The sequence below is a fragment of the Grus americana genome, chromosome 19 (assembly GCF_028858705.1).
Source record: "Grus americana isolate bGruAme1 chromosome 19, bGruAme1.mat, whole genome shotgun sequence".
NCBI lineage: Eukaryota > Metazoa > Chordata > Aves > Gruiformes > Gruidae > Grus > Grus americana.
The window spans coordinates 12,825,314-12,846,053 of NC_072870.1; positions in this window are offsets into that span (position 1 = coordinate 12,825,314).

Sequence of the window (20,740 nt, forward strand, 5' to 3'; positions counted from 1 at the left end):
CCTAATCTCCAATCTAAACCTCCCCTGGCGCACCTTGACGCCGTTCCCTTTTGTCCTATCGTTTGTTCCTTGGGAGAAGAGACCGACCCCCACCTGGCTGCACCCTCCTTTCGGGTAGTTGTAGGGAGCCATCAGGTCTCCCCTGAGGAAAATGGAAACAAAAGAAAATATTTGTCTCTCACAGCAAAAAAATTTATTTCATAGCAAAACCAATCAGGAACAAGGGGAGAAAACCCCGCACCCTATTTTTGTGCCAAAGCTATATCATAAAATAATAGTTTAAGAACTCACTGTATTCGTAACCTCAGTTTCAGTACAAATGCTGCGTTCGTTAAAAAGAAATATAGGGTGGCGGGGCCGGATTTATCACTGGAATTTGCACGCTGCCGTAAAGAATGTCCTCTATTAATGACAACAGCTGTTGGTTTAATAACCCTAGAAAAGATCATTAAATTCCTTCACATTTCCTCGAAACAGATGGCAGAAATGCAAAAGTGTTAAAACATATGGGAGAACATATTGAAATCCAGCAGCCTCCTAGAGGGGCTAGGAATCCTAATGCTGCAATCTCCCGGTTTACACTGGTCTCCTCGCGCGCGCCTAAGGTGTGTGTATTGTGGAGATTATGTAAATACTGAAAAGGGGATAGAAGAGGCTTGACGTGCCGTAGGCGGCATTTGCTCTGACAGTTTATCATCACTTACACTATGTCTGCAGGCACAGATTTCCTTTCCCCGCTATTTCCTTGTTAGCTTCTTTGCACCTAGAACTTTGAAACGTAAAAAATCTCCGTGCACAGAGGAATCCTTTCATCGAAGAACTGATAATAAGCCTGTGAATGTGGGTCACCTTCTGCACTTCCCAGAACAAGAAAAAGATTCATTTCAGGAAATGGGAATTTCCCAACAGCTTGAAATAGAAATCACAACGGGTCCCAAATGCAATTTTTTTTCTGTGATCAGGGACTCTGTGGTGTTCATACATTGGCATATAATTTATGCAGAAGCCTTAAACACTGCACAAGAACATCTAGGAATATTTGAATGAAACATTGTTGGCATTGTTACCAATACAGGCAAACAATGGTGGTGAAACGAAGCAAACTTGAAGCCCAAAGCTGCAAGGAAACTAAAATGGGAGCCCAGCCATGTCCACCTGGTGCTTGCAGTATGTGTCCTCCCTCCCTCCCGTCCCGTTTTTCCCATTTCCCGTTCATTTTGGCTTCCCACGGGACGTGGCAGAGCTCTCCCAGCCGGGGCTCAGCTCGCTTGCGGAGCCGTCCGAATTCAGCACCGTGCAGCCTTCCACAAGTGCAGGAGAGAGCAGGGTTGTCCCGACAGAAAAATCTGTAAGCTAGAGCTGGACGACTGCTGGAAAAAGTCTCCCTGTATAAATGAGCTGATGGCGTGCACAGGGAGAGAGATACAGCTGAATGCTCCTTGGTTTTCCTCTAGAAGATTATTCAGCCACCCACACAGCTAGTAATACTGAAAACAAAACACAACAAAACACAACAAAACCCAAAAACCCCATGAATGAAGAACAGGTACAGATCTTCAGCTTCTGAAAATTAACGTTGATTTAGGCAAGCTAGGGAATCTGCCCCCAAACATGCATATCCCAGAGAAATTTTTTGCCAACAAATTCTTGGACAAATCACCAATAACGGGTAACTGAAACCTCTTGGAAAAGCTGCTGGCTCAGTTCTGTAGTCCTCACAATGAAACTGATGTGTTTAAAGGCAAGGAAGGAAATCTCCTGACATGAAATTCAGGTGGCACAGGCTCCCATCCTCATCAAAGCCGCTTAAAAAGATTTTTTCCAAAAAAAGCAAGATTTTTTCTTCCTATCAGAATTTCAGTGGGATTTTTTATCAGCTTTATTTGCAATTGATTTAAATGTAAAGACCAGACTTCTTTGTAAGAGGTTGGATCAGGATTCAAGAGGTCTGGGACTCATCGCTATGTGATTTTTGAGGCAACACGTGCAGTTCCTCTACACAGAGGCCAACAGAGCAAGGCAGCTCTCCTGCTCTGATCACCTCTAATGGCTGTAAACAAAACAGAGACTGTCTCTCCAAAAGTCACATGTTCTTTTTTTTAAAAAAAATAGATAAAAATTTGTTTCTGCAATGATTATGGATTGAGATGCTATCTCGGACGTTCTGGCCAGGTTAATAAAGCTGGAGAGGGGAAAGGGAATTTTCAATAGCACAGACGGAGGTATTAACTGGCAAACTTTGCAAATTAAGTGCTTGGAAGGCACGTAGGATGAAAAAAAATGCATAAATCTATCATTACTAGTTCTTTGCTATTATCAGATTACTCTGCGTGCAAACATCTAGTGATGACTAAATAATGCTGATTCGCATTGATGCGTGCCTCAAGCTCTCCCAAGTGAAATCTGACATAGAACTCAATTAGCCCGTCAGAGCTAACGTGATTACAGACACACAATGCTGTCCTATTTTCCTGTTGCGACTTCCCTTTCTTCTGATTTAAGTTGCTTTAACAGCATCCTGATGTTTTGTAACGTTCCGGCAAAACCTGTTCCTCCTGGGTTCTCTAATCCTTCGTTGTCATGTTTTCTGTGAGTCGTAATAAGCAGCTGCACCCCGCTTGCTACAAGCCACCCCTGCCCTTTTACTACATATATCAGGTGTTGAATACGTGGACAGCCTAAATGAATGATGTTTGCTGTATTGCTTAATCCTCCAGCGGATGAGAATGAGTGCCCTGTAGCCAAGGAAGATGAGATTTTCGTAGTGAAACCCCAAGAGCTGTGAGAGGTTGAGGACTTACTGCGACGCCTCAGAAGTAACCTGACCTGCAGATCTCTCGAGGACGGAGGTCGAGGTGCCACCCTGCTGCAGCAGGACCTTCACTAATGAAAAGACACTCAGGATTTCAGCTGCCACCATCAGCAACATCTTGAAGGCATCGCATAAGAACATACAACTGCAGACTGTCAAGGGCCGGCGCAAAAACAACAATGATGTTGATCACTCGTTTATGTGCAAAATTTAAATAATAAAAAATCAGCAACATGCCTGGAACCTGTGCAGAGGTTGCACACCAGCGGTGTTAATTTCTGTTTATCAGCTGCCGAAAGGAAGACCAGTTTAACAAAATACAAGCATAAATTCCCTGGTAAATTATTCCTAGCTTGAGCTAAGGTCTGCGAGAGATTTCTTAACATCTTCCACACAGAACAAAATGAATACACGGAGGAAAGGGAGATTTCACTGAGTTTATAACTTTGTCCTCAAACTGGGAACAGTGAAAAAGTTGAGAGAGACATCCAAGTCTGTTCAACACCTAAAAGAGAGGGAAGGAAACAATGGTATTTGTCAGTGCAAGAGCCCAGCGGAACAGCACTCTGCCCATATTGCGCCTGCTGAAACCTAACAGCAGACATTGAGATGTCTCTCACGCAAGGGGAAACCGTCTCACAGGGTAGACCTTAGACTCCAAATGACAGAGATCTGATTTATAGAAAACACAGAGCCTGCATGTATTTCCATTCCAGTAATTATTTTTTTTGGGGGGTGCTTGTTTTCCAGCTAATTTGAAGATTACAGTTTGCAACTCGGCAAGGAGCCAGCTGGCAGGAGAAAATTAAGTGCAGACTGAAAAACAGCCAGACAGAGCCTTAGTGGTTTTTTCGTTCAAGCATAGTCTGGAATGCATATGTGGGCCAGCGATCTCAGAACAGACAGCATTTTTCTCTCCCTGCTCTGCTCATACAGGCTCTGACCACGGCAGGGCAGAGAGGTTTTCCTTAGGGCATGAGAGACCAGCGTCGGTTTTCCTGCTGCTGACAGCAGTGTAACTGAGAATTAAGAGCTGACTTTTGTCATATTTACCTTGAGGTATGATCAGTGAAACAATTTTTAATGCAAGCAGGTAAAATTAAGATCTGACTAAGTCTGATTAAAAATAGTTCCCCCCTCAATGGTCTATGTCTGGTACAATGACTGTAAAGACTCAAAAGGAAGGCAAGTAACAAATCCAATTACTTCTCAGAGGCACAGCAATGCACTGGAGTGCAACTCATGCTTGTAAAATAGCCACTTTCTCTGTTAAAGATAAGCCTGAACTCAGAGAAATCTGTGGAAACATAAGAACATTTAGTAGTTCTGTTTTCCTTGCTGCATGACGTGGTGAAACCTTATATCTCACGATATGTTCTTTTATATTGCTTTCCAGTTATACATCCCTAAGCTCTAAACAGTCTCAATATCTCCATTTTGCAGCTGGGGAAGCTGGGGAATGAGCAGGAAAATGCTTTGCCCAAAGTAACCCAGCAGATAGCGATGGCGAACACATTAGAAATCCAAACCATAAATATGTTACAGTCTTCGCACAGATGGAAAGAGGGATTTCTTACGTTTTCAGTTTTTCCGAACAAATGTACAGGAGCTATGGAAGAATAAAAGTACCCAACACCAATCCACTATAGAGTGTCTTCCTTCTTTCTCTATTGCACATCTGAAATAAAACTCTCCTTGCTAGCCAGCAATGAGCTTTTCAGCAGTTCTTCACTGGCGACGTAGATATTCTCATTCCAATGGAAGCCAAAATTGCAGCCCGGATGTCAGTACATATTGAATATGTGGGCTGAATGGCAACATGGTAAGACAAAGAGAGTAAGTAGCATACACCTTTGGGTGACATTATTTTGCTATCCCAGCAGGGACTTTATCCAGGGTCAGCCTTCTCAGACTTCTTTGCAGAGGAAAGAAGTCTGTCTTCTGCCTTTCTGTGCAGCTGGGGCTTCCTGGAGACATTTTGCTGGCATGCTCAAAAAAAGCAGCACTACCCCTGGGCCAAGTTGGGCTCTGGAGGCTGGGGGCCAGAGCATCAGTCAGTAGAAATGGGTAGGTTCAATGATGCTGAGAAAGTTTTAAAGGATTTCAGAACTGTGCGTGGAGGATGTGCAGAGCTGTGCTCGCAGAGGAGAGCTCCTCATGTCTCCAAAGTGGTGCTGTCAACAGCCTTGCAGTAGTAACCAGATGGCACTACGAGTCCCAATTACATTGGCCTAGGAGCTCAGCACAGTCTCTCCTGGCCTCACCGTCTCCCCACGAGCATCTCTGCTCCTTGCCCGCGTCTGCTCCTGCATCCATGTCCACGCAGGAGCCGGGTCGCTGCGGGTATCTCCTTCCCTCTCATGGTGGGGGTCACCGCACGGGGCCGGCACCAGCATCACCAGCGCAGGCCGTAGCAGTTGGGCCACCACCAGGAAGAGCACAAATAATAGTGCACAAGTGCCATGGTCTTTCTGTATTTTCTCAGCTTTTAACAAGATTGCAGAGTTCTGGCTTCTTTTCATTCCTCTCTCAGCAGAGTAATCCTCTGTTTCTGCTTCACAGCCATTCTTGGTATTACCTGGCTGCTACTCTCCTCTGCCTCCTTGCCCACCTCTTCTATTTGCTTCAGACAGAGAGGAAAATGGCTACTTTTGACAGTATTTTCTACTACCTAAGGAAATATTTTCAAGCAGCAGCTGAATTTTATTTCCTATGTCCTTCCAGTCATTTCCCAAAAGGTCCAATGTGCCTTTTACTTTCCAGTATCTCCCTTTCCATGGGCTGCCTTACGGAGTTCTGAGGGCCTGCTCAGGACTTACCCTGCCCGCTCCAGCCCAGCCAAGCCACACCAGCCACTGAGGCATCTCCATCTCTGGGGTGGCCATGGCCACCCACGGGAGGACAACGCGTTGGCAGTCAGCGCACACGCACCCTGCGATGCGGCTGACCCAAAACCCAGTGACAACAAGACCAGACTCACAGTTCGCTGGACTTGGACAGCAAAAGAGGTGAGGGCCTGAGCAGCAGAAGATAACATGCAACGGGACTGATCAGATCCTTCCTGTTGAAAACATGTCACAGATCCAGCCCTGCGCATGTTGTCCTTGCCCTAGGTCAGTCAAAATGGCACCATTTCATATCATCAATAATGGGGGCAAATGGGCAATGTCAGCCCTCAGAGGAACATGTGCATAACAGCAGCATTTTCATTTTGATGGGTAAGAATGTACCAAAATCCAAAATGCATAAAACAGACCTTCTATTTGAGGATGAAAACACTATCAATAAGATAGAGGGAGAGAATTCACAAAGGCATTTTCCTCCCTCTGTGTTCCCCAGTAGGTCTAATATCAGAACGCCTCAGCCCTCCCAAATGATTCATTTAACCTTCACAGTTTAATCATAACAATAATATTTGTCCTTTTCTCACAGCACCTGATGATTGCTGTATTCATTACGCTAGAGCCGTACATCCTCTGAAAGGAAGCACTCAGATGCTAGTCAACCACAAGGCATATATTTTCTCCCCAGGTGCAAGCCAAGAGTTTGGAAATAACCTTTGTAATATACAGTAACCACTAGACTGTAATAGCTTTTGTTCAGCTGCCAAGAAAGGTTATAAAGTTTTGCAGGGATTTGTTCTGAGCAGATTCCCCCCCAGTTTTAAAGGACATTTCCAAAGTTCTTTCTGCTGATTCTTCCCTCCCTGGCGATCCTCTGAGCATCACTGCGTGCTCAGGACTCAGTCATGTGCAAGAACTGCATCTGGCTCAAGTCCATCCTCCCGCAGGTAGCTCCTCAGACAGACCCAGTGAAGGTGGTCCTGGTGCTTCTGAGGTGGACCAGACCCACTGTCCCCTAGCCCAGGGAGCCTGGGTCCTTGTGGTCAAGAAACTGAAAGTCGCTTTTGGACTGTGACTCCGCTGGATTAGGTTCAACATCTAATCCGAGAGCGGGATCAGCTTCCCACGGGACTCCCACGCCTATACTGACCGCATCGCCAGACCCAGAGTGGTTCCCTTCAGGCGCAGCCTGCAGACGTGAACCTGCCGTCAGCCAAACCCCACCGCAGCAGTCCCAAAGCAGCCACCACAGTGTCCCGTCCTGCTCGGGTCCTCCTGTCCAACATAGCACCTCCTCTGAAATGAACAGCCATTAGGCAAGATGATACTTTTGAAAAATCTATTTGGCAAGTCTCTGCATACTGAAAGCCTTGAAAATACTGCAACACCTGACTGCAAGAAAAGTGTCTCATCATAGGGAAGAGTAAGGGCTGAGGCCAGACCCGTCCAACACGTCCCCAGCAGATGCGCAGGCTCCGGCGAGGAGCCCCGGCACTTTGTGCCATGCTGGATCAATGCCCCAAAGCAGCTGCTCAGTCATTCCCACCCGCAGCAATGTGGAAGCTCCATTTTTCACATTCACAAAGTCCTCCTGAAACAGCGCAAACAACCTGCGAGGCCACTCAGACAATTTGTCCTCAGCAAGACCTCTTCTCTAAGGGGCAGCAGTAGGTGACGGGAGATGGAAACCAGCTGAAAGTGATGTCTGACACGCCGCTCTCTGCAATTACTGTGAAGAATAACCTCTCCAAAGATGACATATTCCTAATAAAAATGTGTGTGAGGGGCTGACTCAGAGGACCAGACCACGAAGCTGCAAGCTGCTGCGCCGGCAGAGGCCACGCAGTTGCTAACAGTGCTCGGAGCCTCGCTCCCTGCGACCGCCCTGGCCCGGTGGGGCTGTGCCGGAGAGCCCCGGTCCTCAGGCAGGCTTGGCAGGGCTGCCACCACAGCAGGCAATGCACGGCCACAGCAGATGCACAAATGACACCGTGCAGCCACAGCACAGCTTGAGCCCCAGAACGGGGAGAGGACATTGTCAGCAACAGCCCCGCTCCGGGGGCTGGGCTGGTCCCCAGCTGCTTCTCTGCACAGCGCCCTCTGAAACACCCTCCTCAACGTCAACCACCCACCCTGCTGTGACCCTGCATGAAATACAGGTGCCCACGGAACATACGTACACACACACTCCTGAAAATAGTCTAGATAGCGCTGCTGCAGCTCCTGGAAACCAGAGAATAAGTTAATAGTACAAAACCAGGTGAATTCTCTTTTTCCGCGTGGCTTTGAGGTACAGCACAGAATTGCACCCTGATACACAGCAGAAAATATCATATATAGGCACTCATTTACAAAGCATCAGTCATATAATGAACTTATGACTAATCTGCAAAATTACAAGCATCTCACATTCAACTGGCATCAGCATCGATTTCAGGACCTTTGCACCCTTGAAATCCTACCTTTGCAGTCATACCCACCTAGGTACGGCACTCCCCGCAGCCAGCCTGTGGCTATACCAGCTGCCGGTGGACCCCCATGCCGCCTGTCCCCGAAGCACGCTTCGTGCCGATTCCACCCTGAAGTTAAGATGCAGCACACCTTTTCATTATTGCCATTTACAAATTACCTGCTCCAAAACATCACCCTCCCATGAAAGCCAGGGCAGGATTTTTATTACAGAGCACACTTTTTATTGCAAATTATGCCCTTATTAAAATTCATAAAGGATAAATTTGAAGGAGAAAGGCTCTACTTCTTCATTCATCTAAGTCACAGATTACAGCCTGTTTGTCAGATTCTTCCTTTCTTAGCTCCCCAGTAGGCTGTAATTGCACAGAAATCCATGAAGGAGGATTTAAAGGCTTGTGACAGGATAGCATGTAGTGGACACTAACTCCTTCTGGTATGCTACAAAATAAGATCACATTTTCAGTTCAGGAAGATGAATTGTACATATTACTCGCTGAATTTAGAAAAAAGTGTCCCCACACCAGCACAGGTCATGGGACAACTAGTACCCCTTCTGTTAATATAATCCCCCCACAATAATACAAATATTGAGCCGAATATTTGCCCCATGTAAGTCAATGGAACTTTATTGACTTCCTCTGAACAACACTTGTTTGTAGTAGTCCATGATCCAAACTATTAATATTAATTTTCATCTACCCTGCAGACAACCACGTTTGTGCCTCACAGAGTGAGCTGGCTGCACAGCTTAGGAAGCCACCAGAGAGGAACCTGTCCTCATTGACATTTTAGCATGGTCCTGCTCAAGGTCTCCATCCTGAGAGACCCCAGACCTCACAGCGAGATGCAGTGCCTGAGCACACAACCATTCCTTGTCCATACGAATGCTAGCAAGCATCGCACCTCCTTACCAGCGCTGTACTTCCACTGCGCTCCCACGACCAGGTACCACATCCCAGGCTGTGAAGGCACTTATCTCCAGCTGAGGTTGCAGCAGCCTTATATAGCTAGAGGGAAAAAAAAAAATCCCACAACAACAAAAGCCAAACAAACAAACAAAAAAACTGTGTCACAGAGGTAGCCCTGGTCCCCAGGGACATCAGTACAACAGGATCTCTCTCTCCACACAGTCCAGATGACTGAAATCTCAGCAACATCATTTGGCCAAAGATGGAAAGCTTGGTGTGGTATTAGTACGGTTATAGTCAGATGCTTTAACTATGGTATTAAATATACAATAGACTAAAATGAGTCAAGCTTAAAAATCTGCATGTCTCCAGATTTTTATTCTGTTCCCCATCTGCAATGTTCTATATGTTGGACCTTGGCAGACTTTCAAAAAAAATAATCTAATACCTTCTATATAGGCAAAGAGTTTAACTCCAAAGTTGTGCTTCAAGGTAATTTCAAAGGAGGGCCTCTTAAAAGTTGTTTCCATTTTCTCCTAACTGTATTCAAACAGTACCATCTGTTTATCTAATGCAGCCTTGAATGCATGCGCCAGTAAAGTGATAGATGTAATAGATTCATTAGGTCATTAATCACTGATGAATTGCCTTAAAAATAAATATTAATCTTTGTTTGGGAATTCTATTTTTCTGTTATGACAGCGGATTAAAAATCTGCCTAGATATTAATGTTCCAAGTAATGTACGGTTTGCTTAAGTGAAAAAATAATCCATTAGATTCAAAAAGACAGTCTGATAAAATGTTTTCATTGTAAGATATATATGTAATGATTTAAACATTTAATTAAATATTTCTCTACAAGTCCAAGAGATATTTTCCTTCTAGATACTTAAGACAGTTTAATGGATAAAAAGTGGAGTTTACTCAGCTATAACTGAGAGGATTAATACCATTTCCTTGTAAGACCAACTCCTACCCAGTTACCCCAACCTTTACGGCTCTTCCGCTGCCACCCCAGCTTAGTGGAACCAGCAGTTTCACTGACCTCAGCAAGGCTTTCCCATGGCTGAACATCTGCCACCCCAGATAAACACAAGCATCGAAGCTGGGACCCCACAGGACTGAGTGCCTTTTGTACGGGCACTTGGATTTAAAACAAGGCAAATAAAATCCTTCATCATCAACCGGACTGCAACGTACTGCACGTTGCCAGGTCAGTAAAGCAGGAGCTCTGAACCTCGAGACCTTGGCTCAGCGGATGTACTCGTGCGGCTGCACACAGAAACTTACACATTTTTTATCTTTTTATATCATTGACAATGGATTTTGTTAAGTTTTGTACCTCCCCAGTAAGCTTGGCATTGAATGCCCACATAAATAGGCTGGCAGGCAGTTTATGAACCATCTACAATACACTGCACCTTCTTTGTGTACACAAACAATTATAAGTTCACTCTTTCAAAAGACTTCTTTTTCTTCAGCAAAACCCAATTACAATATTAAGCCATAAATCTAGGTCTTGTCTCATTGTTTATTTATGGTAATTTTCATAAACAAATGGTTTCTGTCTTCTCTAAATTGATAGCAGAAAATGAGCAGGTTTATCAAAGTCATCCCGACCTATGTATAAAGTAATCATGCTTTTGTAAATCCAACTCAGGTATGTAATTATCACAACTAATATTTCCCACATTACTCACTTGAGCAGAATGGCATTTCAGTGAAATTTGGGCTAATAATTGATTGTTTTGACAAAACATCATTTCAATTCACAAGGATATATGCAAGTTTATATGCTTTATTTATATGCACACACTTCTACCTTCACGTATGTGCCTACCACAGCGCATCATCACCAAACCTGGAAATTTAACCTCCATGGCTCTCTAGTCTGTCCCAAAGAAATCCTGTAGGTTGAAAGGGTGAACTTCCTACACCTTTTTTTGCTTTTGTTTTGCTAATTCAGTAATAAACTGTGATTCTTATCAATATTAAGGTAACACTGGTTTTGAACATCAGCATCAGCTGAAAATCCATTTTTCATTCCTCTAGAGGAAAACCTTGCACTTGTGCACATTCTTTGAGCAAGTCTTGGGAAGATGTGTTAGCAAGGGAAAATGTATTGATTAATTCTTCATTCTGTGGAAACGGTCCTTCATTCCAGGGCTCTAGTAAATACTCTTTAGTACCTTGGTACGCTATTCAACTGTCATCATCATTATTATTCTCCTGCTAATCTAACTCTCTCTGAAGCCACTGAGACCCCGCAATAGCAGCCTGGTGGCTGAAGTTCTTTGTTATGCAGAGAAACTTTTGCACGAGTACAAAGACTGTAAGCTTCTCATAAGCATCCAGCTACGTTTCTTCATGCCTAGCAGGAAGCACTTGCCATCGGAAGATGAGAAGGTAGCAAATATTCCTTCTTTCTCTGACAAGGGTATGCTGCAGTTCCATTGCATATTGCTTTTTAAAAGGTAAGCCTCTCTTCATTGTCGAAAAAACTCCAAGACTGATAGCACATTTAAGACTATTAATCTTGGTTGCAATCAAATCGGTAAACTATAAAGAAGAAATTCAAGCATTATTGAAGGATAATTATGAAAGACTCACCCAAATCGGATCACAAGCCATAAGACACAGTTATCAGTTCAAAGAGCTACCAACTAGCACAGGCCTTGTTGAGGAAGGAAATAGAACCTCCGAGACCTACATGAAAAAATGCATCAGATGGAAAAGTCCAGCCAGAAACAGCCATTCTCTTTTTTGAAACAGAGCCCAGTACACAAGTCACCCGTCCACACTGCCTTATCCTCCCTGCCTTTTGCATTCCTCTGAGCTCTTCGGCCCCATTTCCTTTTGTAGTGATGATTTCAGATTTGAAAACCGGTTTATCATCAAAGTAAATTGCTGATGCATTCTCAGAGATCATGCTTTCAATACAATGATAACATGTACTGGTGAGTTATGGGCAGTTTTAGAAGGGAAAGGCTCCCTTAATTGTGAGAAGTAGAATAGATTTGTATATTGCAATGTGGAAGCACAGCATTTTATTATTGGCATCTAATAGCATAACAGATTATTTCCCTAGATATATATCTGATCTGTACTTATTAATGCCAATCTGTTATGGTGCATAATGTAGTTATTAATACAGACCAAGCTCTGTTCATTCTCACAGCTATCAGTTTCAAATTCATGATATGCTTTTGTGTTTAAAACATCACTCTGAAGCTACAATCACCAAATATTAATCAACCAGCCTCTTCCAGAGCTCCATATCCCTTCTCCCCGGAAAGCCTGCTTTTTGCAAGTGGTTAGACTCATAAGCAGCTTTAAGCGACAACCCTTTGGATCTCAGGAACAATGAATTAAGAGTCTTTGTGCACCACTAACACTTTAGAAATAAAACAACACTTATTTTGCCTAGCCAGTGTTTCGATGGTCAGAGTATTGCTTCTCAAGCTGCTGGGTATTTTACACTTCAGTGGAAATGAAACTAGTCTGCAAGCACCTAAAGGACAGCATGCAAATTCCCTCCCCCTTCCCACTCAATAATGGGAGTGACCCATCATTCCTCCTGAAAGGTAGATGGAGATTGGCTAATTCAAAGCTTCGTGGTTCTGTCAGATCAACCGAAAAAAATGTGTAGGAACCCACTGAGAATTGCTCCTCAACACCAATTTTTAGCAATTTGGAGCTCAGGGATTCCCACTGCTCCTATCCTTCCAGGTAAGGGAAAGAGCAAGTGCCTCTCTGCCATACCCGGGCACAGCATCATAAAGGTTTCTCTGTAAATCAAGGCCAGCTGCTGGAAGACATGCGCTGATAGAGCAGGGAAGGTAACTCCCCGGCACGGCCTCCCCAGGCAAGCTGCCCTCCCCGCACAGGAGCAGGGGTGGCTCTGCAACGCCTCGGCTCCCGCCAGAGCAGGCCTCATCACAGAAAACACTGTAGTCATCATAGCTTCAACATGGTAAATATTTGATCAATTTGCAGATTTTCATTAGCATATATGACTCACTATTGAGTTCTTTTTTATTTTTAGACAACAGCAGCACACTTGATATGCCATTTCCAAGACCTCCGTTCTTCTGCACACAGTGACAGCCTGTCTTTGCAACATTCACAAGATGGTGAAAGATCACAAGTGTGCTAGCCAGACGAGGGAGGTCATAGCACCTGTGACAAACTTGCTGTACTAGCCATGAAAAAGCCATTGCTCTAATAGCCAGAACAAGTAGACACACAGACACACACACAGAAACACACGGCACCGGCAGCAACCAGCCAGTTCTTCAGGGTGGCCTCAGACGCCTTACTGCTTCGCGCTGGGATAACTGCCCCTCTCGGGGTGGCACCGCTCCCCAGGGGGGGAAGGATGGCTCCGTGGCAGCTCTGGGACGAATGGTGTTCGCATCTGGAGATGCTCCTTTGCCAGGCATGGCTTCCCCGCTGGCCTAATGCTGCTCCCCTGCTGTGACCCTACTCTGCAATGGTACCTCCAGCCTTCTGCTCCCTGCATCCCTGCGGCGCTGATTGACTCCCAGGTCTGTCTTTACATACAGTGATCAAGTCACAAAGCTTTATAATTACACCTTGGTATTTTGCAAGTTGTACACCTCAAGAGGGAAACTAAAATGCAATGAATGGCAAGTAAAATACACTGTTTGCATCATATTAACTCCCATGGTGGGAAGAAATTTGCTTAGGGGGGGTCTTAACTGCGTGTTGACAGAATATTTTTTTCTAAATGTGCTTCCGCATCAACTACTGATTTGTAATAAAATGTCAAGGCTCCAGAGATGGTTGCAGAGAGCTCATGGGAAGAGAAAAAAAGTCCTGGACTAATCATCCCGGAGACCTTGATTTACCACTAGTCTAAACCAACATAGATTTTTTGCCATCGGTGGAGCCAGGTCGAGCAATGCCATCAGCTCCGTTCCTGGGGTCTCTCATTCGGCTGCAGAGCTGTACGCAGCCTCCTGGTTTGCTTCGTGGGAACAAACGCGCGCCTGCACTCTGGGAGCGGAGGGTGATTTCTCACGCGTCGTGTTGTTCGGGATACGTTATACAGTGGTGCTCTCTCACAAAAGCTAACCAGAACCAGCTTCGGCTGGACAGATGTCCATCAGGAGCTGCCCCGAGAACCTCAGCTCGCAGAAGGCACCGATGTGTCAGTAACTTGCAGGAGTACTCACAGGGGTGGAAATGGAACTCAAATCTAGGAAAGTGAGGCCCTTTGCTGCTGCTGTGCCTCTAGACCACCGAGTCCCCTAGGCACAGGGCCAGCCAGAAAGCCAGACACAAACCATTAAAAATGTGAAAGTGATGCACAAGGTCCTTGTTTGAAGGTCCTCATTCAGAAACGGCCTTAAATTGCCACACCTTAATCCTCCACATCAGCCGAAAGCTAATTTATCTTGGAACAGTTTTAAAATATGCATAGTGACCTCACATTTTCAGCTGGATATGCTCAACTTTCCTGAGCGCTAACGCAGGGACCAGCTGCAATGCAGTGATCAGGTCTGCAACGTGAGCCACTCAAACCTTCGTTGCAGAGCTGTGGTGCAGGAGATGGAGATGAGCTGTCAGGGACGGCCTCATCACAGAGGCCAGGACTTTGCTGAGCTGACATTCTCCTTGTGGCCAAAACCACCTCTGCCTCCTACACTCTTTTACTCAGTTATCCAAAGACATAGTTTACCTACAGGCTGATTTCTGCAGAATTTTAGAGGGAAGCTGGTCCCAGACAGGACTGTTGAGCTGTCTGCCTGTGCTGAGGCCCATGACATCTGGCCCTCGTGGTGGTTCTCCTGCAGAGACGGAATAAATCCCCACGAGCCTCTGAGTCATGGCTTCACCTGTAACAGAGCACAATGCCAAACCTCTAACCCCTGCTTCCTGCTAGGCCAGTTAGAAAGAAAAAAAAAACCAACACAAACCAACCCACCCACCCCAAAAAACAACCCTCCATACAGAAACGGTCCTTTCCCCTGCAGAATCAGCTAACAAAGAACACAATGGCATACTGAGGTTTTACTGGGTTATGCCTCAATCGTTATTACAAAGTTTATCAATTATTGAATAATATTTATTGGAATTATTCAGCAACTTTCTTTTATGTAAATAGACACTTGGTAGGAGTGAAACTGGAACAAACCATTTCATAGCTCTATAAGCTAAATAGATAGGCTTAGCAGAAATAAAAGTCTCATTTCACAGTTAAAATTCACTTACTGGACTCACGTCATCTTCTGAATTTGTTGCCGCTCCTCAGGAACGGCATGGGACAGAATTAAAAAGCACCCTTTGGTGCTCGGTGCTTTTGGGGAGCGTGACGCCGTGCCCAGCAGACCGCAGCCCCGCGAAGGCAGAGCAGACAGCGACGGCAGAGGCGGCCGATGGCACCCAGGGACCCTGTCAGCGCTGGGGGAGGGCAGCGCCTTCTGCCTGGCTCGGAACGCTCTGGACTCGCCCCCGCCATTTGCAAAGCAGAGGCTTGAGAAGGACGCGCTCGTTCATCCAAGCCACAGTTCTGTTCTCACTTCGAAACAGGTGTAGCGCTACCGAATTGCATCAGCACAGGCGGTTGTGCTTTTCGGCTTGAAAGGCAAACATTTCGATTGCTGCATCTTTGATCTTGCAGACGCTTGATCCTCTGCGTTAAGCACAGGACTCATCCCACTCACACGCTGGAACGTGAAAGCGGAGGATAAGCCTTTACAGGATCGTGACCAGAGGCATTCTGTCTTCCCAGTCAATATTTAAACTTCACCAAATGAGTTTCATCAGGAAGCCCGCTAACAGAACTCCCCTTTGAAAGGCCGGCGCACTGCGTCTCGCTCCGAGCAGTGCAGCAGGCGTGGGGTTTCTCGGGTAGCTGGGCTGTACCCCGTGGTGGGTTTTCTGAGTGTCACCCTCGGGACGACGCTGCAACGTGGGGCGGGGGGCAAGTCTCACCTTACTCGCAAAGCAATCAAACCGTTTAGATTACCTCAATACTGTTTATGCACAGCAATAAAACAGACCTGTTAAAGCCGAATCATTAATCATTTGAGCTAAATCAATAAATAATTGCATGTGCCATACTACTGTGCTCATAAACAGAACCTTCCAGACATAGACATACTGGAAATAAACAACCACGCATGCACGTGCAAAAAAAGAGGGAAAACAGCAGTTCCTCAGAAAAACTACGTCTTTTCCTAAGTGCTTAATAGTGAGATTTGCAAAGGTCCTGAGCTGTAAACTGATAATTTATTCCTAAAACCACTAAAGGCTTTTGAAAATTTTATTACATCAATAGCAGATTCATAATTACCTCATCCGGTATTATTTCTGCACCATAATTTTAAACACTGATCGGACATGCACAAGGGCACGCAAACGTTAGCAAAGTGATTACCATTTGCCGAATGGTAACGATACGGGTCATGACCTGTTTAGGAGTTTTATGTAATGACTTTCTTGCAATAACCTAAAAGTTGTGAGAAAAGGGGGAACAAAATGTAGACATCCGGTCGCCATCACCATTAAACTCCATTTTAATATCCGTGACATCTTGGAGAAATGCCTATTTAATTATCTCCTGATTAAGAGCCCTCCCCACTCCCTCACCTCTCAGCTCTATCCCTCCCGTTCAGAGGAAGCCACAAGACAGCCGTTCTAGGTTACCTGACGAGCTACACAAGCAGTAACAAAGCCCGCAAGACATTTGTCTTTTCTCCTCACGCACCGGCCACGAGCCGGTCGGCGCCACTGCCCAAACCCACGCCGGAGGCAGCAGCCAGGACTTGCCAAGTAACACCAGCAAGGAGCTTTGCCATCTCTGCCTCGAGCCAGCCGCGTCCTCCAGCCGCCGCCGCCTTCCCGAGTGAGAGCGCCGTCGGCGACGCAGATGGCCGCAGGGCCGGTGCGGCGCAGCCCCGAGCGCGCTCGGGCGAGGAGATGGGCGCTGAGGAGGAAGCGCAGAGATGGCGAGGGCTGGTAACTGGGAGGACCTGCCTATGCTGCACGTATCCCCGGCTGGGCTCGTCTTCCGGCAGAGAGGTATAGTGCAGCTAAACGCGACGCGCCACACAGGTTCCACATTCGGGCTCAGACGGGGTAACATACCCTGCGCTCGTGCCAGGCAGGGAGGCAACAATCAGAATACTTCTGCCATGCGTTTTCAGGGGTCTTACTATACTACATTAGACAAATGGAAAAATATAGAATAATGACTTGGACACGTGCTTATTACTGCGCTCTCTGAGGCTTTCTGAAAAAAGTCGGGGTAGTCTCTGAATTTGTACACGACTGAGCATGTCTGAATGCTGGAAACTATTTACAGAGAAGTAATTAGCTTTTCCAAGGGCACGAGATGTATTATTTCAGTAATTATGGAGATTTATTTATGGGGATTTAACAAATGTTGTAAATTCACCAGGGTGGGGACACTTGTGCTGACTTTGTGGGGTTAAGGCTCGCCAATGCCCGGGAACAGGACATCGCCACCTCTGCAACTGCAAGCAAGGGCCAAGCCGAAGCCACCCATCTCAGCAGCGACGCGGCACCGACACGTTCACTCATCCTCTGCAGGTGACAGCAGGCACCAAGGCCAGGGGACCCGCCAACGAAAGCAGAGCCCTGTCACGCGCCAAAGGGAGCTTCGTGGCTCAGACCGCAGAGTCCGATGCTTGCTGCACTGCCCTGTGGAGCACACACCCTCCCTGTTTCCATCGTGCACAGGTTCTCACGGCTTTTTGCAATCAAATACCTGTTTGACAGCAGGAGGGGTTGGCATGCCTCTGCTCCAGCTTCAGAGGTGTGGGCTGGTGTGCAGAAGTTGGGGTTCATCAGGCATCTCTCGGGGACGTTCCCAGAAGCGTTTGACATTCATGCCTGGCTTCCACCGTCCTTCAGCCTCCTAATGCTCACGGGCTCAGAGGAAGATGAGCAGCTCTGGGCACTCCATCAGCTTGCCCACTGTATAAAACAAGGGTAATCGCACACAAGAACAGAGTAAGGCACACAGCTGCAGCCCGAGGAGACCACCCAGCGCCTGTTACGGCCAGGGCAGGTTACAGCGCAGAGGCGCAGGCACTGCCGGCACCTCCTTCAGGGATGCGGTCCCACCCCATCGGCTGGCGCCAGCTGAGGGGTCTCGGATGCCTCGAGAGCTCACGTGGCCTGATGCTCACGAGAGTAAGCATCGCTCCGCTGAGCTCTGCGCCTAAACTGAGCCCAGGCGTTTTCAGAGCAGAGCACCCAGCTGGGTCCCTGAATAAAGGCCCAAATGCTGACTTGTCTGAGCACGTTAGATACACGCTGGGTATCGAGCGCTTTCAGAGGCCTCAGGATAGCGTCAAATGATACCGTGAGTTACACCCGTGCAGGATCCTCACCCAAAGTAGATCAAAAAGCAGCAGCTGTGAGGAAGCAATAGGTTTACATTCTTTTTCATTTTCATCCATTGTTGAAGGCTGAAAAATTTGTGGGTTTGAGATTTCCTTTAAACTACAAAGACTTGAAACAGCATTAGGAAAAGGAATTATGAAAGTCTCAGATAACTCTGGGAGCTGGAGCTTTAAGACGAAACACCAAGCATTGCAAGATTTTCAATAAATAGCACAAGACAGGGCAGCGCTGCTGCTTTAACATCTTCCTGTTCTCAGAACTGAGCCGTAAGTGCGTCCCTCGCCACTGTGCTTACCCCAAGACAGGGAGTCACAGCCAGGCACCAGCATTCTGGCCCTTATTAGTCACCTCCACATTTTACCTGTTTCAGTCTCTTCGGAGACAGAAGTCTTCCTTTTGAGAAGAACTTTGGTCTACTTTCAGCATATGTTCCCAGGACTGAAATTCTTGCACAGGATTAAAAAAAAAAAAAAAAGAAATAATGCTCTTCTAATAAAACCTGTGTAAGATAATACAATTTTTATAGTGCATGAAAATAACAATAAAGATTCAAGTTTTTGTAGAAATCAATGAATCTCCTATATCAAAAGCTTTTGTGCAAACAATATTTCCTTGAACTAATACAATACATCGAACTGAAAATTTTAACTTTAATATAATTGCATCAATAGAGCAGTCACATTCCTCCAAACAGCTACTCTGAAGATGAGATTTTAAGGCATGGTTCATAAATATAGGAACAGAGAACAAAATAGCTTCTTTTTTGATAATTAAACAGTTAGCAGCTAAATTGCATTGTAATTGATTGGAAAATTGCTTTTTTAATGAGATTTAGTCACTAGGAAATGGCTTTTTTCTTCAGTATGCCCAATGTGCATTGGGTCATTTAAACAGCAAATTGCCTTACTAGCCTCCTATTTAGGCAGTCTAGATTCAACTTTCTGTAAGAAAAGATGCACCAGACAGCCTCAGCTTTCCCAGGGCTCAGAGCAGACCCTGGCCCCAGTGACTCTGCTGGGGCTGGGCATCAGACACCTGCAGAGGGAGGGCAGCTACGGGTCTGCGTAGGAGGGGAGAGCAGGTACTGGAGCATACCCACACCGAAAATAAAATTCACATCTTGCAAGCTCTGCTCTGGCCCGCTGCTGCAGACGGGATCAGGAGGCGATGCTCCGTCCCCCAGCCCTTTAGCTGCGTGCCTCCTGCCTCGCCCCCTCCACAGCTGAAGAAGTCAGAATGAGCAATCCTCTCCCTGCTGAAATCAACAGCAAAAAGACAATAAACTTCAGAAACGTAGGCTTTCGCACTGCTTTGCTCCAATACTAGCTAAACTCCCTTCCAGATGGCAGTCCTGAGGTCCCCAAAGTGAACTCTGAGGCAGGGCGAGACTGACGGGTGAGCGCGGGCAGACGGCATCCCCAGCTTCCCTGCTCTGGTGCCCATCGCTGCCCACGGACATACTCAGGTGCCCACTTTATCTCCCCTCTACCGTTCTCAACTTCGTCAAAGCTCAGCAAGTGACGTTCAAAATCAGATACTGATATTAGAGTTTACTAATGTTGTAGCTCATAGAAGTTCCCTTACACGAGCCTTTGCACAAATAAAGACAATCCTTCCTCAAAAAGCCTGTATACTCTAAATAGACAAGACAGACAAAGTGTGGGAGGAAGTACTGAATTACCTTTTTAAAGATGTATTATTTTAGACCGAAGATACTACTCTGATTAGTACAAGGTTAAAAAAAAAAATAGAGAGTAGCCTTTCTTCAAAACTAGAAAGGCTATGAAGATAATTGTTTTCAAGGATACCCTCAGCAAACATTGCAAAAGAAATATTGTCCAGCAGTGTGAAGAGCACTGGGTAAGTATGTATTGGAAATAAATTATTATTTGACAACCCTTTAAAGGAATTTTCCAAATGCTTCAGGAACAAAAGATTTCGATGAATCCTGATTATTGCGAACAACCTATTACGTACAACAACAAATGCAGTTAAGTCAGATTTTTATTGTTTAGGTTCCAAGATCTCTATTGATGTCACTTGGATTGCAATATAAACAGCAGTGATTGCAATCATTTCTTGCTACCATAGCAACAGACAAAATTAAAAGGGCAAACTACAAAGCTGAAGTGGCATCATAGTTGTAGATTCTAATTGCACGACAGTAAAATGATGCGTACAGGATGGCAGCAGTACTTGCAGATATCTGTGAAGCAGGTTTGCTTGCAGAAATCAAAGTCGTTTAGGTCAGGTTCTGAAACCAAGGACCTTCTCTGTCCGTAGGTGTCTCTGTCTCTACAGTTTT